The sequence below is a fragment of the Strongylocentrotus purpuratus genome, unplaced genomic scaffold, assembly GCF_000002235.5.
Source record: "Strongylocentrotus purpuratus isolate Spur 01 unplaced genomic scaffold, Spur_5.0 spur5_scaffold_7, whole genome shotgun sequence".
Lineage (NCBI taxonomy): Eukaryota > Metazoa > Echinodermata > Echinoidea > Camarodonta > Strongylocentrotidae > Strongylocentrotus > Strongylocentrotus purpuratus.
This window is the reverse complement of record NW_022145613.1, coordinates 4,567,264-4,573,585: the sequence shown is the minus strand read 5'-3', so window position 1 is coordinate 4,573,585 and position 6,322 is coordinate 4,567,264.

Genomic DNA, 6,322 nt, shown 5'->3' with positions numbered 1-6,322 from the left:
TTCCAATATTTTCATTTGAACCAAATTCATGACCCCATACATACCATATCATGTTTTTTAAATGAGTCATCTAGACTGTAGAAGCTTGTGACTACTATTCGCTGCATTGCTTTCATTTGAGATCAGAACTCTGTTAATGAAAAAAAACGACATCGGAATGAAACCCTATCCGCTATCGAGTTGGATATTGCACCAACAATCCAGTTCCGGAATAATGTATCGCAATAATGGATTTTGTTTTTAGAGTAAATGATGGCTCTCCCCGATTTAATATGCAAATACCTTTTACTATTCTAAAAAACTTGTTATCAGATTTTAAAGAACAGAGTAAGTGAGACCATTTCCCCTCCAATTCCACACATATCAAAATCAAATGTCACCGTAATGTATCATCTCTACGCTTTATGGACGAGAGCATTTTATGGGTAACCACAGTTCTTTATTTCCACAGCCATTAGCTTTTTCGTGATTTAGCCGGAGAGCGCATCTAGTGTGATGATTGGATTAGGGTTATTGTATTTTCCCGCGATAACTTATTTATGTAGTCCACTGATGCGGAAATCAATCCTTAAATTGACAAATGCGCGTACCGCAAATCAGTAGGGGACAAGGGAGAAAGTATTCGATGATGCAGCTATAGGATGGCGTTGACTGTGATGGGGTACCTGGGATGAAGAAAGCAACGGCGTATCCAGCTATGTGAAAAGTCAGTGTGACGAAAAATACGGCTCAATCGGTTGAATCTGTCGTGGTGCATTTGGCGCTCTTGACGAAATAAATCGTCATTCTCACTAAACAAAGGATGGGTTCGACTTAAGTCCCATTCTTATCTAGGCACCTTATATATTTGCTTTCCTTTAAATGTTTGATGATGCAATTTATTTTTAGGCGCGTTAAAATTTTACCATATTTATAATTTGGTAATCAACATCGTGGACGAAAACAAAATTCAATTACACTAATTGTATTTGCTTCACATCGGTGTTAAAGAAAGCAATTTACATTTACTATAATAAACGACTGTATATAAGCAGTGTTTTTTGTCACATTGTGCCTCAGATATAGAGAAACGACTCGGTGTTTATTTTGGCATAACAATTGGGACCTTGGCTTGTGGAATTTGCCATTTCATGTTATTTTACGTTATGACCGCTTATTTAATTTGTCCCGCATGAAATTTTCCTGATATTTGAAAGTTTTGCATTAGCTAGCGGTTCAAAAGGTTCACCTATATTTCTAATTTATGGTCACGTGGTGTCACCTGATGATTAGTAGCTTCAATCAGACGATAACGGTGTGCTTCATTAGGCCGGGAGGATTAATCAGGGCGTCCATTTTGGCGCGTTTAATTTAATTTAGCGGAAATTAGCTGGTAACCTTTAATTGCTATGCTTCCACGTATATACTGAATTCGATGGTCTTGATTTTATTTAAGCCTTAAAGCCTCTTGGTGGAAAGAAAAATCTCATGGCAACGATAGAATAGTCTTTTAAACTGATTTACACTGTTATCGTAAACGTCTCTCGTAGCAGAGATAAATTACACCACAATGTGCTCGAAAAACCCTTCTCTATCACGTGATCACCATAATATAAAAATGAATATAAAAACGTTGCAGAATAAATTAAAATACAGATGATCGTTAGCAGCAACAGCAACTTTATTTTAGTGTGGTTGGTTAACTCTACACCACTTGTCGAATAAGAAAAGAGGTTGGGATGGACAAATATTTAAAATACAAGAAAAAGATGGGTGAAATAGTACGTAAAATAGGTCTTTAGAGTAATATCAGAAATAGTAACAGGTGTTAATAGCTAATTCTTATTCAAAGTGGAATATAATTGTGAAAAGAGTATATTTTTAGGGAAAAAGCCACAAGGCACACAAAGGACTAATTACTGAAGGAGGTACAATCAAGCAAGACATTTGCCTGTCATGATATGGTTATTACGCCGTACGATTCATCGTTTTAAAATGAGGAATATTTGATGAAAAGTTAGCAGCATTTTTACATGGCAAAATCTATCGAAATTTCTCCTGCATGTTACACAAGTTTTCCACGACAATAAAAGGACAACATTATTTTGGGCAGGATTTACAAGTGCATCACTGATTTGGCAGATATAATGAGATATGTTGGTCATTCACTGCCTACAGGCGCGGATCCAGGATTTTCCAATAGGGGGGGCCGGAAATTTGAAAATTGCGCAGACCGTTTTTTCAAGGTCATATTAGAAGCACCATACCGGTACAATTTTTGACATTTTCATCGGGGGGGGGGGGGGGGCTATAGCCCGCGGAAGCTTTGACCTTTCATAAATTATTAGAGAAGGAAGACGATTTGTTGTACCATTCTCGACTCGTATTCCTTGTCTGAATTCAGTTTTCCCCCTCCCGCGCAAAGCGCGGAGGCTTTGACCTTTTACAGTTTAATGAAATTATTAGAGAAAGAAGATGATTCGTTGTTCCATTCTCGACTCTTAATCCTTCTCTGAATTCAGTTTTTCCCCTCCCGCGCGAAGCGCGGAAGCTTTGACGTTTCATTAAATTATTAGAGAAAGAAGACGATTCGTTGTAACATTCTAGACTCTTAATCCTTGTTTGAATTCAGTTTCCTCCCGCCCGCGCGAAGCGCGGAAGCTTTGCCTTTTCATTAATTATTAGAGAAAGAAGATTTGTTGTACCATTCTCGACTTTTATCACTTGACTGAATTCAGCCCCCCCCCCCTCCCGCGCGAAGCATGGAAGCTTTGGCCTTTCATAGTTAATGAAATTATTAGAGAAAGAAGATGATTCGTTGTTCCATTCTCGACTCTTAATCCTTGTCTGAATTCAGTCTCCCCCCTTCCCCCTCCCGCGCGAAGCGCGGAAGCTTTGATGTTTCATTAAATTATTAGAGAAAGAAGACGATTCGTTGTACCGTTCGCGACTCTTAATCTTTGTCTAAATTGAATTCCCGCCACCCCCTCCCGCGCGAAGCGCGGAAGCTTTGAAGTTTCATTAAGTTATTAGAGAAAGAAGACGATTCGTTGTACCGTTCTCGACTCTCAATCCTTGTCTGAATTCAGTTTTCCCCTGCCCGCGCATAGCGCGTAAGCTTTGACGGTTCATTAAATTATTAGAGAAAGAAGACGATTCGTTGTACTCTTAATCTTTGTCTGAATTGAGTTCCCGCCACCCACCCCCTCCCGCGCGAAGCGCGGAAGCTTTGACGTTTCATTAAATTATTAGAGAAAGAAGACGATTCGTTGTGCCGTTCTCGACTTTTAATCCTTGCCTGAATTCAGTTTTCCCCTGCCCGCGCATAGCGCGTAAGCTTTGACGGTTCATCAAATTATTAGAGGGAGAAGACGAATCGTTGTACCATTCTCGTCTCTTAATCCTTGTTTGAATTCAGTTTTCCCTCTTCCGCGCGAAGCGCGGAAACGTTGACGTTTCATTAAATTTTTAGAGAAAGAAGATTTGTTGTACCATTCTCGACTTTTATTACTTGACTGAATTCAGCCCCCCCCCTCCCGCGTGAAGCATGGAAGCTTTGGCCTTTCATAGTTAATGAAATTATTAGAGAAAGAAGATGATTCGTAGCTCCATTCTCGACTCTTAATCCTTGTCTGAATTCAGTTGCCCCCCCCCCTTCCTGCGCTTAGCGCGGAAGCTTAACGTTTCATTAAATTATTAGAGAAAGAAGATGATTCGTTGTACCGTCATCGACTCTTTATCCTTGTCTGAATTGAGTCCCCCCTCCCCCCCCCCCTCTCGCGCAAAGCGCAGAAGCTTTGATGTTTCATTAAATTCTTAGAGAAAGAAGACGATTTGTTGTACCGTTCTCGACTCTTAATCTTTGTCTGAATTGAGTTCCCGCTACCCCCCCCCCCCCCCCCGCGCGAAGCGCGGAAGCTTTGAAGTTCCATTAAATTATTAGAGAAAGAAGACGATTCGTTGTACCGTTCTCGACTCTTAATCTTTGTCTGAATTGAGTTCCCGCTACCCCCCTCCCGCGCGAAGCGCGGAAGCTTTGAAGTTCCATTAAATTATTAGAGAAAGAAGACGATTCGTTGTACCGTTCTCGACTCTTAATCCTTGTCTGAATTCAGTTTTCCCCTGCCCGCGCATAGCGCGTAAGCTTTGACGGTTCATTAAATTATTAGAGAAAGAAGACGATTCGTTGTACTCTTAATCTTTGTCTGAATTGAGTTCCCGCCACCCCCCCCCCCCCCCCTCCCGCGCGAAGCGCGGAAGCTTTGACGTTTCATTAAATTATTAGAGAAAGAAGATGATTCGTTTTACCATTCTCGACTCCCAATCCTTGTCTGAATTCAGTTGCCCCCCCCCCTTCCGAGCGATGCGCGGAAGCTTTGACATTTAATTAAATTATTAGAGAAAGAAGACGATTCGTTGTACCGTTCTCGACTTGTCTTAATTTAAAAAAAAAATATTTCTTTGTCTGCTCCTTTTTCGTCCTATGTCCTCTTACTGCCCTTACCGCCCTTGGCTACGCGTCTGCTTTAAAGGGAAAATAAAAAACAATCATGATTGTGATAGCACACAATTAGGTTAGTAGACATGAAAGGAAAAAAAGATGTATTACACTAACCATGGATAAATCACGGCCGGGAGCGTCATAGTTTTGTGTTATCGAGCGAGGGCCGGGGCGTAGCGACCAAGCGAGATTTTGCAATGTTGAATGCTGAAATTATGCATTCTAGAAAATCCCTAAGCCCAATTTGTACGTTCTTTCCGCTATATTTCTTTCTAGCTATATTTCTAAATTTCCTGGGGGACGTGTCCCCCTATCGGGCCCAGGATTGCCGCCCCTGTCCACAAGCGAGTTGGTATGAGCTGAATCCAAATGAAGGGCAAAATAAGAGTTGTGAAGCGGCCCTACCGTTAATCAAAATGTGACTGTTGAGTATATAACTTCTATTTAAAAGACATCCAAAATATTGTGCCCTTTTCAAATTTCTCACTAAAGAGTGATGACCGCAGGGGCTGTTTTTAACGTTTAACTTTGAATCCGCGGCTCGAGATTTTATGCGGCCGGCCCGTCCCCCCTCTATTCAATAACGTTTGCCAAGCCTTCTGGAATGACCCCAAATCTCCCGATTACAGTTTTCCCTTATTCGTCGTTACTGTCACTTAGCGACATTTCCTTGTCTTTCCCCCTTTCTCACCCGACTTTTCTTTACCCACCCCCCCCCCCCCCCCACCCACTCAGTGTTATCTAGGGTGCGCACATGTATGTTCCCTCTCTTTGAAAGCAGCCCTTTAACTGGGTAAAGTCAGTACGGGCCGGATTTTTGTGTATTACCGGCCGGACTTTGTTGCGTGAAAAGTAACTCTTTATCGGAAATTTTGGGAACATAAATCCTCGGAGTGGGGGGAGGGGGGGGGGAGGCTTTCTTCTTTATCTTTTCTCTTCTTTTTTCTTTTCTCTTCTTTTTTCCTTTCTCTTCTCCTTTCTTTTCTCTTCTCCTTTTTTTTTCTCTTCTCCTTTCTTTTTTTCTCTTCTTTTCTTCCTCTTTTTTTTTCTTCCTTTTTTTTGCGCCGCCAATAGGGGGGGGCCGCGGCCGTTTCGGCCCCCCCTGGATCCGCCACTGGCCTATAGTATTTACAACGATGGTGGCGCACGTTATCTTGACGCCACATACCCGATCGAGTTTATTCTACATCAGAGGAGAAAAGTGAAATGATTACTTTAACAAATAAAATAACCGCGGTTGTTATGAAGTAAACCTGGATTCTCATTTCAAAATTATTTTCTGAAGGTATCCATGATGTGCACAACATGTGATAATAAACTTATCTCTAAAGGCAGGTTGATTGATAGGGACCTCAATTTTTTTTCCGGAGAGGTTTTCTGTTACTCAAATGCTTCATTTCCATGACCTACGCCTATATATTTTTTCGGAATACACAGACAAACTCATCAGTTTTGCTATATTTGAAATGTTAACGATCCATCATTGTAACTAAGCCCTTTGTCCCGAACTGTTTAAACCTAACACATCACCTACCATTACAACAGAATAGTATACTATTACACGATTCCTTGATTACTTTTTGCGCCGTTATAAATGCGAGGCAATTCATCCAAAGAATCCCTCCCAAGTGACGTCGAAGTATCTATGATATTACACCTAATACCCCTCTAGCCTGCCAAGAAGTCGAGGCGGCATTGAAGGGACTTGGTAACATTGTTCAGATGAGAGAAAATGGTGCTAAGGTAGTGAATTCAATGCTAGATGTGCAATTAAAGATAATCTGAAAGTTTGAGTGAAAACAGACCATTATTATTGATACAAATTGGGGAAACTGATCTGAT